The following is a 13,739-nucleotide window of genomic DNA, read 5'->3' as shown; positions in this document are numbered from 1 at the left end:
GCGCTAGCCCAGGTTTCCAGCCCTCCATGAGCACGGACAGTCGTGGTGGGTCTCATGCAAGCTAGGGTTCACACAGCAGAGGTGAGCTCCATCACTGGGCTGAGAGCCACAGGCCTTCAGCTGGTGTCTCTGGCAAAACAGGACAAACTGCAGTAGCCAAATCCCAGGAGTTAGAGGGACAGCACCCAAACATCTCTCTTCCCTAACATCCAAGTAGACCAACAAAGTAGACCTACATACATGTACAAAACTCTTCAGTGTATATTTGGGTTTAAAATACCTGTGGATTTGTCTAATTTTAGGGTGTTTTGTTTGTTTGTTTGTTTTTTGCTTTATTTATAACCAGTTCCCTGTGTTGCAGGCTTTAAAAATGACGACCTAGCCCTCTGGGATGGCACACTGTGTAGGTCAGAACTGCACACCACCTCCTCACACGGTAAAGGCCAGGGACCCTGCACAAGGTTCTAATGGAGTTTAATCTCACTTCCAAAACATCAGTTCCTACTTTTTTAAAAAATCGGTTTCATATATTGTACTGCATTGGTGCTTAACCAGGTGTGATTTTGCCCCTAGGGACATGTGGCAATGTGTGGAGACATTTTTGGTTGTCACAACTGGGCTGGGGTGGTTTGCCAGTAGCACCCAGAGTGCAGAGACCAGAGATGCTGCTAAACCTCCTACAATGCACAGCCCGGCCCCCATGACAGAAGTTATCCAACCCAAAAGGTCAATCCGGCTGGTTAGGAAACCCTGCAGTATTTGGATTCTGTAGATTTCATTTGGGGGAAAAAAAGGTATTTTGTTGCTCAAAAATAAGTTTGAAAACTTCTGCTCTAGGACACCTGCCTGGACCCAAACTATTCAACAACACGATAAAGTCTCTCTTGTATTGAGCTTCAAAGTCCTAAGATAGTACAGATTTTCACATCAGACATTTGCTTTTAAATTCCCATAATAGGTCTAGCTGCTATAAAGAGCTAAGGCCCTATCTCTTTTTCGACTTAACCATGAGTGGGAATCAAGGAGCTCTAGCCACCTAGTAGGACCTAACGCGAGCCTCCTACTGCGCCAGTGTAGAATCTAAATAACTTCAACCAGAATGGGGAAGATCAGATGGAGACCGAGGGTCTGTCCTGATGGGAAGCCACGGGTGTTGGCTCCATGGTGATCAGCTCTCCATCAGTCAGGCAGAGAGCCAGAAGTTAAATATATTGCTCCTTTTAGGAAGGAAAGTGAACAATGGCCTCTTCATTTGAAACCACAATGGGAATTTAGGAAGGGGCAGAGCATAATTCCCAGGATGGAAAATGGATTGGGCTCCAGAGTTAGTCATTGCTCCCGTGGGACAGACTTCAAGAGATGCTCAGCCGTTGCTGGTGAACTCACTAATTACTAATTGCTATGCAAAACCCAGGGACTAAGTGGCAGCTTTTGATACCAAGCAAAGGAAGAATCCTGATTCTCGGGTCAAGGGAAAAAATACAGCTGTCTATCCTATCACGAAGGCTTCCTAATACTCTGAGGGTCTCTGGGGTGTCTCTCAGCAAATGAAAGTGACAGCCCACGCTTAGGCTAATCCTTCCAGATATAAAGACAGAACCCACATGAGACGTCACGCATGGCTAAGCCTTGCTTCATCGTCCATGCCACTCTCTCCCCTAAGGCCATCAGGAGGTGGCCTTCTTCCAGGAGGCCCCCCAGGCCCCTTGCGCACTCATCACTACATGCCGTGCCGAACTGTTTTTGCATGACCACCTTCCTCTCTAGGCTGTGAGCTTTTTCAAAGTAGCCTGTGTCCTACTGCCTGGCATACCAGGGACTTAGTATTTAATGAACGCATGAATGAACTTGACCTGTCAAACACGCAACGGGCTTCAGAGTATGCGCTCCCCAAACTCTGCTGGGCAGGCCAGACCCTCCTGTACGTATGCTATACGTGCAGCTTGCAGTGTGTGAACGTAAGCGCAGAACTCGCTTCAGTAAACACAGCGGAGGAACAGGATAGGCCTGTGCAGATGTTAGATCTTTCTCCAGGAACCATTCCATATGTAAAACAATTGGAGGGTGGGGAAATTCAATAAACAGCTGCCCTTTGAGGTGGCAAAAGACACACTCTCCCTTTTCAAGTGTAATCAGCGGGTCGGATGACCTTGCCTCAACCCTCTCAGCAGAGAAACAACCCTGGTGTGGCTTCCTCATCAGTCCTTAGAAGCATCCACTAAAAAAAAGCCCTCACACACAATAAACTACAAACACAAACACACTTTCAACCTAGATGCTTTCAATTAGCTATCAAGTCTTAGAAGATAAAGATTCAGGGGCGCCTGGGTGGCTCAGTTGGTTGAGCATCCCACTCTTCATTTCGGCTCAGGTCATGATCTCAGGGTCATGAAATCGAACCCCATCTCGGGCTCCACACTCAGTGGGGAGTCTGCTTGAGATTCTCTCTCCCTTCCCCCACCACTTGCACTCTCTCTAAAATACATAAATAAATCCTTAAAAAAAAGAAAAGAAAATGATTCAATCACAGTATAGACACCCCCCCCCTTTTTTTTTTAAGAAAACTGGCTCCTGGGACCATTCCCAAGTTGTGGGTCCAGAACTGCTGGGCCAAACACTTGATAAGGGAAGATGACTCCATAGGTACCATCTAAGAGTATAAAATATGTCTAACATATACACAATTAGTGTTTAGATACTTCTGTGAATTTTTTAATCCAATTAAAGATTTCACTGAATTCATCAAATTTTGCCATTAAGTATATTAGCAGTCCCAAGAGACATGGTGTCAAAATGGCTACACTCACATAAGACTCTGGGAGATGTAGTCAAGGCCTTGATAATCAACCTAGGGTTAGAAACCACTAAGCCTGGGGCACCTGGGTGGCTCAGTCGGTTAAGCGTCTGCCTTGGGCTCAGGTCATGATCCCAGGGTCCTGGGATCGAGCCCCGCATCGGGCTCCCTGCTCAGCAGGGAGCCTGCTTCTCCCTCTGCCTCTCTCTCTCTCTCTGTCTCTTATGAATAAAGGAATAAAATCTTTAAAAAAAAAAAAAAGAAAGAAAGAAAAGAAACCACTAAGCCAGCCCATTTAAAGAGTTTCCTCCACTGTGCTATACCACAGCCCTAGAAATAAGGCTCTTTTGGTTCAACTGAGATCAGGAAAGATTGTCAAGAGGAGGACACTAACGGGGATTCTACTGGGTAAAACTGTCTGGGGTGCAGACAACAGAGGGCAAGCTCTTTCAAAGAAGTCTACTCTGAGGACCAGTCTCACCTTGAGAGACTGAAGTTGCAATCACTGATTAATGAAGGGGCTTGAATCCACATCCTATACTGGCCCCAGCCCCTCCTTTTCAGGTATGAGGAATACTGAAAGGGAGAAGACAGGAGAAAGATAGAATTTCACAGCCCTTTGTGCAGCCATAAATGTCATATAGAATGAGGTCCCTTTGATTTTCTAAGTGTAACAGGATGTGGGGTGGGAACTTTCCTCTCATCCCAGAACAGTAGCTGAGGACAAAAGGAGCCATAATCTAAGTTCTGAAAGCCCCCTCCCATCAGGGCTTCCTGGAGACAGTACCTCTATCCCCCCAACACACCAGTTCTGTACTGCTCCCCCAAAGTCAGAACAAGGCTGGAAAGGGGGTGTCAGCATTAGAGGGGGTGCAAGACTATTCCCTCCACAACCTGAAGCTGAGGAGAGAGGCTCCAAGAAAATCACTCTTGGGGGACAGGCAGGAAGCAGGAAAGGAGAGGAAGGGGAGATGGGAAGGAGGGAAGGAGATACTAGATCTCAGGACAGGACTTCACCCTCCTGAAAGGGGGTCAAAAGGTACAAACTTCCAGTTATAAGATAAATAAGTTATGGGAATGTAATACAGCATAGTGACTATAACTAATACTGTTTTGCATATGCATATTTGGAGGTGGCTGAGAGAGTAGATCTTAAAAGCTTTCATCACAAGAAAAAATAATTATTTTTTGTAACTATGGCGACAGATGTTAACTAGACTTACTGCGATTATTTTACAATATCATATCATTACGTTGTACATCTGAAACTAACATCATGTTATATGTCAATTATTCCTTAAAGAAAGAAAAGACTTCACCCTCTTCTTCACTCGAAGCAGCTGGGCCACAGCTGAGGGAGGTGAGCCAAGGAGGTCTCAACTGAGTGAGACTGAAGTTTTCAAAATGATCAGGATTCAGTCTAAAACACTAATATGAGATTGCCCATCAACTGATGGAATAAACAAAATGTGGTATTTACATACAGTGGAATATTATTCTGCCTTAAAAAGGAAGGAAGTTCTGACACCTGCTACACCATGGATGAACCTTGAGGCCATCATGCTGAGTGAAACAAGACAGTCACAAAAGGACAATACTGTATGATTCCACTCATATAAGATATCCAGAGTAGTCAGATTTACAGACAGAAAGAATGGTGGCTGCCAGGAGCTGTGGGAGAGGGGATGGGAATTTATTATTCAATGCACAGAGTTTCAGTTTTGTAAGATTTCTATTCCGTTTCAAAAAGAGTTCTGGAGATGGTTGGTGGTGGTGGTCACACAACAATGCAAATATAATAAATACCACTGAACTGTACACTTAAAATGGTTAAGATGGTAAATTTTTATGTTATGTGTATTTTACCACAGTTAAAGAGAACTTAGAAATACTGAAGGTGGTGACGGATGTGTTAATTAGCTAGGTGGTGGGAATCCTTCCACAGTGTATATGTGTACCAAATCACAGTTTTCATGCACACTTTAAATATCTTACAATTTGGTCAATTGTACCTCAAGAGCTGGAAAAAAAAAAAAAAAAACTGAAGGTAAGGGGAAAGTTAGAGAATTGGCCCAATATAGTGTAAAGGAATCCACTACCCAAAGGGAAAGAAGATTTCACATAGTATAATCTAAAGTAAGTGCTGTTAAAAGAATTCCTGTAACTATCCCCAGCAAGAATCCTCATTAAATGGATTCCATGTCCTCATCTTTTATTGGCTAATCCTGTCCCCTAGCTCTCCTTCTAGCTGGAAATAAAAGTCTGGATGAAACCTCTTCCAAAAATATAATTTCTGACATAATGTCAAAGTCAGAGGGGTGGAGGTTCTGCAGATGCTTGTTAAAATGGGAAATGGTTGGAACCACTTCTACCTTCTCTTGGCCTCACTTTATACCCTCACATACCAGCGTGTTGAGTGGGTGGAGTACAGAGCTACGCAACAGAATGCTAACTTCAAATTGCTCTTGCTTTTGTTGGAGAGACAAAACATGTAGGTGAAGGAAATATTCGGGGTTCAAGCTTGGGTGTCCAGGAGAAGAGAGGTAACAATGACAGAAATGGAGTACGCAGAAGGGATTGATATGAGAGGAAAATGATGACCGGGGTTGGAGCCGTAGAAAGATACCACAGAACCAGGGTTCATGGGAAGAAATGAGCGAAGGTAATAATTGACAGTCTCTCTGAAGATTAAAGACCTTATGAGGATGGGTGCCCACTTTTAAGACCTAGAATGAGCAATAGAGGCCCATTAAGGAAGGACATAGAAGAAGGACAAAGAGATGGGAGCAGGATCAGAATAGTATAGCACCTCACAGCGGGGGGAATGCTTTTCTTCATCATATTCAACAAAACATGGGAAGAGAAGACACATGTGTTTGCTAATTCAAAGAATGAATGAACACCAAGGTGGAAGGGCCCAGCATATGACTGGATACAGGAAGCTGACACTCATGAGAGAGATCTAGGCTGCAGACGTAGATGTAGGGGTAGAGAGCAACAGGCAGAGTGAAATCCCCAGATGAAAACAGATCCTCAGGGATGTAAGTGAGAACAGCAGTGGACTGAACACTGACCCTGGAGAATACAAACTGGAAGGGGAGGGAGAGAAGCTGAAAGATACAAAGAAGGAAGAGTCAGGGAGGTGCAAAGATGATCAGTAGACTTTAGAAGTCAAAAAGTGTAGGGCCGTGAGGTGGAGGGAGTGATAAGCCTTATCGTATGCACCTGAGATGTCCAGTAAGATGAGGACTGAAAGCTGCTGACTGGACTTGGCACTACAGATGTCCTTGGTGACTTCATCAAGAGCTCCTTGAGTAGAATGATGGTGAGGGAAGCCAGAGAGCTGCAGTAGGAATTGGAGGGGAAAACAGAAGGCAAAGAAGGGGAGAGAGTGTACAGACTACGCTCTCAAGACATTTGGATGAAAAAGAGGAAATGAACTGGAATTACCCATGGAGGTGCTAGAGGACTTTTAGGGTGATGAGGCTTGGCATGTTTATGGGTTGGGAGAAGCAACCAAGAGTAAGGGAAATAAAGTTGGAGGTAGAGAAGCAAAGTCCTTGAAGAAGCACAGGTCTTTGGCAAAAGGACAACTACCCTCTGGGACAGAGGCTAAGGAATGAGAATGGGTGGGAGTGTAGATAAGGTCAGGAGCAGGATGTAGTTCTCACTCACATCTCTGGGGATCTGTTTTTAGTTGGTAGTTCATGCAGGATCACAAGTTCAAGTCCAACGTCAGATATAAAGCTTACTTAAAAAATTTTTTTAAATATGGGGATCTGTTTTCATCTGGGGATTTCACTCTGCCCGTGGCTCTCTACCCCTACATCTATGTCTGTAGCCCAGATCCTCACCCCCACCCCCATGCCAGGGAGGTCACACCTGATATGATTTTCTTGATTACACAGGAAGCAAGGCCACCTGCTTAGAATGAAGGCACAGGGCAAATGGGGGTCTTAAAAATAATGATGAAGTTTAGTCATCATTGAAGGAAATGAGAGAAGGAGCTGTAGGTGTTGAGGACCACCACTCAGAATTCAGAGTGGTGATTTAGGGTCTCAGAAGGAGATTAAGCAGAACCAAATACAGCAGCAAGGTCACAATGGAACGTTGCTGAGAAAGGACTGGTACATTGTATACTTAGGAGGTATCTGAACAAGAGAGAATCAGAGACTGAGAAGAAAGGGAGTGGTGAGGAGTAAATAACAGAGTATTTGTTAAGATACTTGGCTATAAAAGAAGGAAAGAAAGGGATGGTAGCCAAGGATCAAGTGAAGAATTTTTTTCCATCAACATCACCAAAGGAGAAGCAACCAAGGGAGACTAAGGGACTGCACAAGGTGTAAGTCAGACAAGTGAAGAAGCAAGAATATGTTAAGAGGGCAAAGAGAATGGATCTGCCCAGGAAAAAGGTTATAGTCTCTGTGTGAAGAGAGGTTTCCCTGGCAACCAGCAGAAAGGCAGACAGGAGATAGCCATACCAAGGAACAGTGGATACATACAGATGGGAGTCACTGCAGGATTTTTCTCAGCAGACCACTGAACCAGAATTTGGATAAGAAAAAAAGATTGGCTTATAGGTATGAAGGTTTTGGAGTTCCTGAAAAACCCACAAGAAGCAAAGTAGGATTTTTGCTGGGTTACCTGGTTATACATGGAGAAGACATACACCAGTGGATCCAGCAGCATTCTTTGTCCCAGGAGCAGCACTGTAGGATGACTGCTCAGGTCTGGCACGGACATAGCAGGCATGAAGGAAGGTCAAAGGGTCAACTAACTCCTAGGCATCACTGAGTTAGCACTGCAGTAATGACCCTGGAGTCTGGGCTCAAGAGAATACTGAGTGGACTGGAAAGAGCTTAGGAATCAGATACATCAGTAGGGCCAGGTTTGGGTCAGGTGGATTTGGTGAAAGTAACATAAGGATTAGCAACATAACGAAGTAACATAAGGAGTGATTGAAAAACACGCCATGTTTGAGATCCAATTGGTTTCCTTTTTTTAATCTTTCATCTCTGTATTTAACTTTTGAGCATATGGAATAGTTATCATGACTGTTTTAATGTCTTATCTGCTAATTCTAAGATCTGTGTTAGTTCTGGATTGCTTTCAACAGATTGATTTATCTTCCATTACAAGTTGTATTTTCTTGCTTCTTCACATGCCTGGTAATTTTTTTTTTTTTAAAGATATATTTATTTGACAGAGAGAGACACAGCGAGAGAGGGAACACAAGCAGGGAGAGGGGGAGAGGGAGAAGCAGGCTTCCCGCCGAGCAGGGAGCCCGATGTGGGGCTCGATCCCAGGACCCTGGGATCATGACCTGAGCCGAAGGCAGATGCTTCACGACTGAGCCACCCAGGTGCCGCACGCCTGGTAATTTTTGACTAGATGCCAAACATCTAGTGGATTCTACCTGTTGAGTGCTGGATAGTCTTATATTCATATAAATATTCTTGAGCTTTATTTAGGGATACAGTTAAGTTACTTGGAAATAGTTTGATCCTTTCAGATTTTGCTTTTTAGATTTGCTCGGTGGGCCAGAACAGTGCTCAGTCTAGGGCTGGTTATTCCCCACTAGGCAGCCAAGGCCCTTCTGCATACTCAACCCAATGTTCCATGAATCTTGAGGTTTTCCAGTCCAGCTAGTAGGAACAGGCATTATTCCTGGCCCTAGGTGAGTACCAGAAACAGTTCTCTCTGATCCTTTTAGATGGCTCTTTCCCTGGCCTCAGGTAGCTTTCTTATACTGATCAGCACTCAGCTGAATACTCAAAGGGGACACATTGTGTATCTCTGGAGTTCTTTCTATGGGGAACTGTCTCCTTGATATTCTATCCTGCGTCCTCCAGCTGCCTTACTCTTTCTGGACTCAGATCCATCTCCTCAACTCAGGAAGTCCACTGCGCTCCACCTGAGAGAGCGGAAGAGAGAGCAACCAAGAATATGAGGGAGCCACAGAAGGAGCAACTTCACCCCAACAGTCCCCACCATTATACTCCATGGGCCAGAAATGGTGCTAGAAGCAGGAAGCAAGCACCCAGATCTTGACTCTGTTTGCCTTCACAGGCAGGAAACCCTCCCCAAGACCCCTACAGGAAAGAGCCTTTAAAATACCTTGGTGATGGGGCACCTGGGTGGCTCAGTCGTTAAGCGTCTGCCTTCAGCTCAGGTCATGATCCCAGGGGTCCTGGGATCGAGCCCTGCATCAGGCTCCCTGCTCTGCGGGGAAGCCTGCTTCTCCCTCTCCCTCTCCCCCTGCTGTGTTCCTTCTCTAGCGGTCTCTCTGTGTCAAATAAACAAAAAAAAATCTTAAAAAAATAAAATAAAATAAAATACCTTGGTGATAGGTTTCCCAGAAACAATTAAGCCTGCCTTCAGCCCTTTGGATCCATATTATTCTACCTGCCAGCACCACGGAGCAAAGAGGCTAACCCCAATCCACACAAAAATTGTTTTTCAGTGCACGCCCTTCCTTCACCTGCAACAAAATTGCAATTTCGCCTCCAAAATATGCAGGAGACATTTTAATAATTAAGTAGTAGATTTAAAATGGATTTTCACTTGAACAGAACACCATCTTTAACTTAAGATGGAATTGGGTAGCGGTTGAGCCCTAAACAAAACAAGCCAGCAAGCAAACAAACCCTGCTTATGGACTCAAACAAAGGACACCATCTGGTAATACAAAGACAACCAAGCCTGTAAGATTAGAACCACAAAAGTCAACACACACTTTAACTTATAAATGAGAAAGTAATTTAATAAACTAAGGCAAATATTTGGGAGAGACCAATGCTATAAAAATATCCACATGGAGGGAACCAACTGCAATTTGTGAATAAATAACAAAGTAAACAACCAGGGCTGCTCCAAGTAGATGGGCAGCACTTAGGCCAGGCTGGTGACCAGACCTAACGAAATCCTGGGGCTGGGACAAAGGTGGGAGATAGGGGCCAATGCTGCCTGACAATTTACAAGGTCTGCCCTGGCATTTAATATTTGATCCTCTAGGGATAAGAAATTAACAGCAAATAGTTCATACAGTCTGCTCTTAAAACACACCTTTCTGGGACCTAGAGATGTCTTGTAAATATTAACTGATTCATCTTAACAGAGCTATTGGAAGAACACACTCATTGCAATTGTGTATCTGTGCTGTAAGAACTAGCCAACCACAGGGGCTGGTTTCAATATGATCCCAAAGAGTAATTCCCTGGACCCACTGCTCCATGGGTCATGCTAGACAGGGGAATAGAAGGCTAATCCCTATCTATTGTTCTATCAACATTCCTATGAAGCACCCATGGCAGTGGGGCTGCCCATGAATAGGGCTGGTCTACACACACACACACACACACACACACACACTACACAATCCACGATACAGTCAGTCCTCACAAGGAGATGGCAGCAACATCAATCTAGGCATTATCTAGATCCCTGAGGATGTTCCCTTAGGGGAAAGTATAGCATTGGCTCTAATGGGCAGATTTAGGAACAGGGGCAACATATGTTCCCAAGGGCCCAGCATGCAGGAAACGGACACGGTAGTGCTCCCCTCATAGGTAGTGATCCTTCCATACGTTCTCTCCCACTCACAGCTTCACTGACGGTAATTCCTACCAAAATCACTTCGACACACATACCAGGATGTACTCTGTACCCTCCCAGAATATGATGTACATGTGAAGTTCAATTGCTGTCTCGGATTTGAAACAATGGCTGAGAAAAGGGGTTTATGTCATATTTTTCCTGGTGCCTCTTAAATGATTCACCACAAAGTACATGGGGAAATTGGGTATGGGTTTCCTTCCAAATGGGCGGGCACATAATCTGCATCAGGTCCTAAAACAGCCCTTTGTGGGTGTATGCATGTTTGTATGATCTCATGTCACCTTCACAATAATCCTGGGGGTAGATGCCACTAGCCCCATGTTTTACAAAAAAGGTAACCATTGTTCAAAGTCACCCAGCTAGGAAGTACAGGAAGCAGAGCTGGGTCCCTCTGATCTAAAGCTGATGCCCTTCCACCACCCACCCCACATCTCTAGCACAGTAAGAATCCCCAATAGCAATTTCCAGGGGATTCTGTCTGTAAGGTTCTCTTAAGGACAGGATTAATGCTAACACCAGGAAGTAAGTTTTGGGGCATTCATGAAGCAGGAGGCCTCACTAAAACTGACATATTATCTAAAAAGCTTGACCTATTTCCTGGATTAAAAAACAAAAACAAAACAGAGATTGCTCTCCCTACCCTTCCCCCAAAACTCTCCAGAACAATAAGACTGCATGACCCCAAACCGGAAGTGGAAGTGCCACCGGGATAGGCTGGGATGCTGATGGCGCAAGAGAGGAACCCTTATGGCATGCAGTAAAGCACAAGTGTTTTTCAGTTGGCTCCAGCAAAGAAGTGATCCTTCCCCTTAAAAGACAATGAAAAGCGCCACCGTAGCTACTGCACGGTGCTGAATACATACACTGAGCAAACGCTCAGATCCAAACTGAGAGACGGCGGTATGGAGGTGAAGTCAGAGCGGATTCAGACGACAAGAGGTTCTGGGGAAGGTGGTACCCTGGAGAGCCCTGCCCTGTCTGAAGAAGTCACGGTGGGAAACTCCAAAAACATTGTAAGATGCCACGTACAAAACAAAACTGGTCTCTGAGCCCATTTGCATCCATGACGTTCATGATCCCTGGTAGGAGGAAGAGGACCAGACAGATGTAGGCAGCATGGAATCAGTACTCTGCATATTAGAGAGAAGGACCATAAAGACTGGATTTAGGGTGACCATTCACAGAGGCAAGGACCAAGAACTGAGGAATTGGGGGCCTCCAATGGGGACACGCAATACCTGAGGCAGAGGCCTGAAACAAGACATGACCTGTCACAGGTCCACTTGAGCAGGGCTGTTAAAACTGTTGTCTCTACTTCCCAGCTCCCACAGGGTCCTCTCTGAGGGGCGAGCGAAACACCAGAATCCTACTGAACCATCACGTATTAATATATTTAACAAAATTGATGAGGGTTCTTTCCCAGAGTTAAGCTTCAGTCTTTGTCTGTGAATCCTTCCTAAAGTCCTCTGTTAGAAAGAGCCCCTCCAGGTATGGTGACCTGGGCAGATTTTTTTTTTTCTTTTTTTTTAGTTACGAAAATATCACCACAAGTTCGAGAACAGTTCCATGACCCCTAAAAGCAATCACTTCCATCAGCTCTAGACAACGACTAATCTAGTTTCTGTCTCCATTGCTTTGCCCATTATGGACAGTTCATATTAATGGAATCATACAAAAAATATGGAAGGCTTCATAAATTTGCGTGTCATCCTTGCGCAGGGGCCATGCTAATCTTCTCTGTGTCGTTCCAATTTTAGTATATGTGCTGCCAAAGCCAGCGCACCTGGGTGGATTTTAAGTAAGCATTAGATAAGATGGTGGTACCCAGATACAGAGTCCCTTCTACAGAATGGCATCTAAACAACTTGTGTAAAACTTACAATACCCAAACTCATCATCTCAGTTTTCATTACCTAAATCCCCGTAACAGTGATATTGACATAGGTAATCTTAATGCCACAGCATAAAAATAGTCACCAAGGAACAGACTGAGCACTTTTAAATTAGTCACTTCTCTGACATTCCTCCCTATTCCTGCCCTCCATGTGAGTGGTTGCTGTTCTTGCTTTCTGAGTATTAGAGATATCCCATGCAACAACTTATGCAATAAAAATCAGGTACCAGATAAAAGTGAGATCTTGCAGCTTATGCAGGCCATGAAATTGACTGACAAGCTACTCCAATCACAGCAAACCCTTGACACGGTAAATCCAGGTGTAGGTCCATCACCAATGAAGAAAAGATCAACACTAATGAAGACACGCCTGGCCTTTGGAAAAACTGAGGACGCCTGCAAATATTTCTGCAAATAACCCTCTTCATGACAGTGTTGAGAAAGTCATCACGAAGTGGAAAATGTTATCATGACTTCAGATCAGTCAGGAAAGTACACAACTGAGTTATTTGATCTGTTCTTCATTCTAATAATTAGCATAAAGGTGTCACTGTAACCTGAACACTGATAAATATAAGAAAGGAACCAACTTGCATAATTTCTGTCATAATTTTATAGGCAGAGTACCAATCAAACCTTTTAAAACATGTGTTTTTAAAATGTTGGCTTCCATCGTAACTGGAATCACTCAAATTGCCTTTTCTTAATCCCGGTTACTCTGAGGAAGTGAAATGCCTATGACTTGTCTTCAGTCCAACAGCTTAGGTAGCACAGCCAGCATTCCCAGCCTGCTTTTACCACTTTCAAGCCTGGCTTGAGTCTCAGCATTAACACTGAATGTTTGCAGACATTAGCAAGGCCCTTAGCCTCTGAGTCTCATTTTCTCCTCCTAAAAGCACAGGAACTGTAACCTGACCTAGCTATGTTATGGTATTTTTAAAGCTCTTAAAAAAAAAAAAAAATTTGGTGTTTTGTCAACTCTTAAAAGACTACACCAAAGTAATATGCTCCCCTCTGTGGTTTTTTTTTTTTTTCTACCTTTTTTTTCAACTAGCAAACCTTCCAATCACCAAAACTTTCCATTAATCACATTAGATATGATTTGGGATACAACAAGGGTGCCGAAACTTAGTCAACCATTAGAACCAGCCAAAGTGTTTATTAGGAATCTGTTTCTCTGGCCTCTTCCCCAGAGATTCTAATTCAGTCTGGGGCCTGAGAATCCATATTTTTCAAAATTCTTAAGTGATTTCATTGCTCTAGAATAGGTCCTCTCTTACCATCACATAGTTTTTAAAGGCCCTGTTTTCAGTAATTGGTAAATCCCAATCCAAAGACTCAGATATTGGAAGTACACTCATTTATACAAAATAGGAAGTATCATCAAAATTCAATAAGAACTAAGCTTCTAAAAGCTATATACTAAGTCCCTAC

At 43.9% G+C, this 13,739-nt stretch overlaps 1 protein-coding gene and 1 non-coding gene across 2 annotated transcripts in view; both read right to left on the bottom strand.

Moving 5' to 3' along the window:
* Nucleotides 1-13,739, bottom strand: part of PRKCH (protein kinase C eta) — a 219,263-nt gene that overhangs the window by 125,439 nt on the left and 80,085 nt on the right. The gene's annotated exons all lie outside the window — the stretch shown is intronic.
* Nucleotides 12,086-12,192, bottom strand: LOC118520031 (U6 spliceosomal RNA). Its single transcript, XR_004909487.1, has one exon. It is a non-coding gene; the product is annotated as a U6 spliceosomal RNA (small nuclear RNA).

Source organism: Halichoerus grypus, chromosome 8, assembly GCF_964656455.1.
Source record: "Halichoerus grypus chromosome 8, mHalGry1.hap1.1, whole genome shotgun sequence".
In the NCBI taxonomy this organism is placed as follows: Eukaryota; Metazoa; Chordata; class Mammalia; order Carnivora; family Phocidae; genus Halichoerus; species Halichoerus grypus.
The sequence above is the reverse complement of the archived record's forward strand: the minus strand, read 5'-3'. Positions and strand labels throughout refer to the sequence as shown.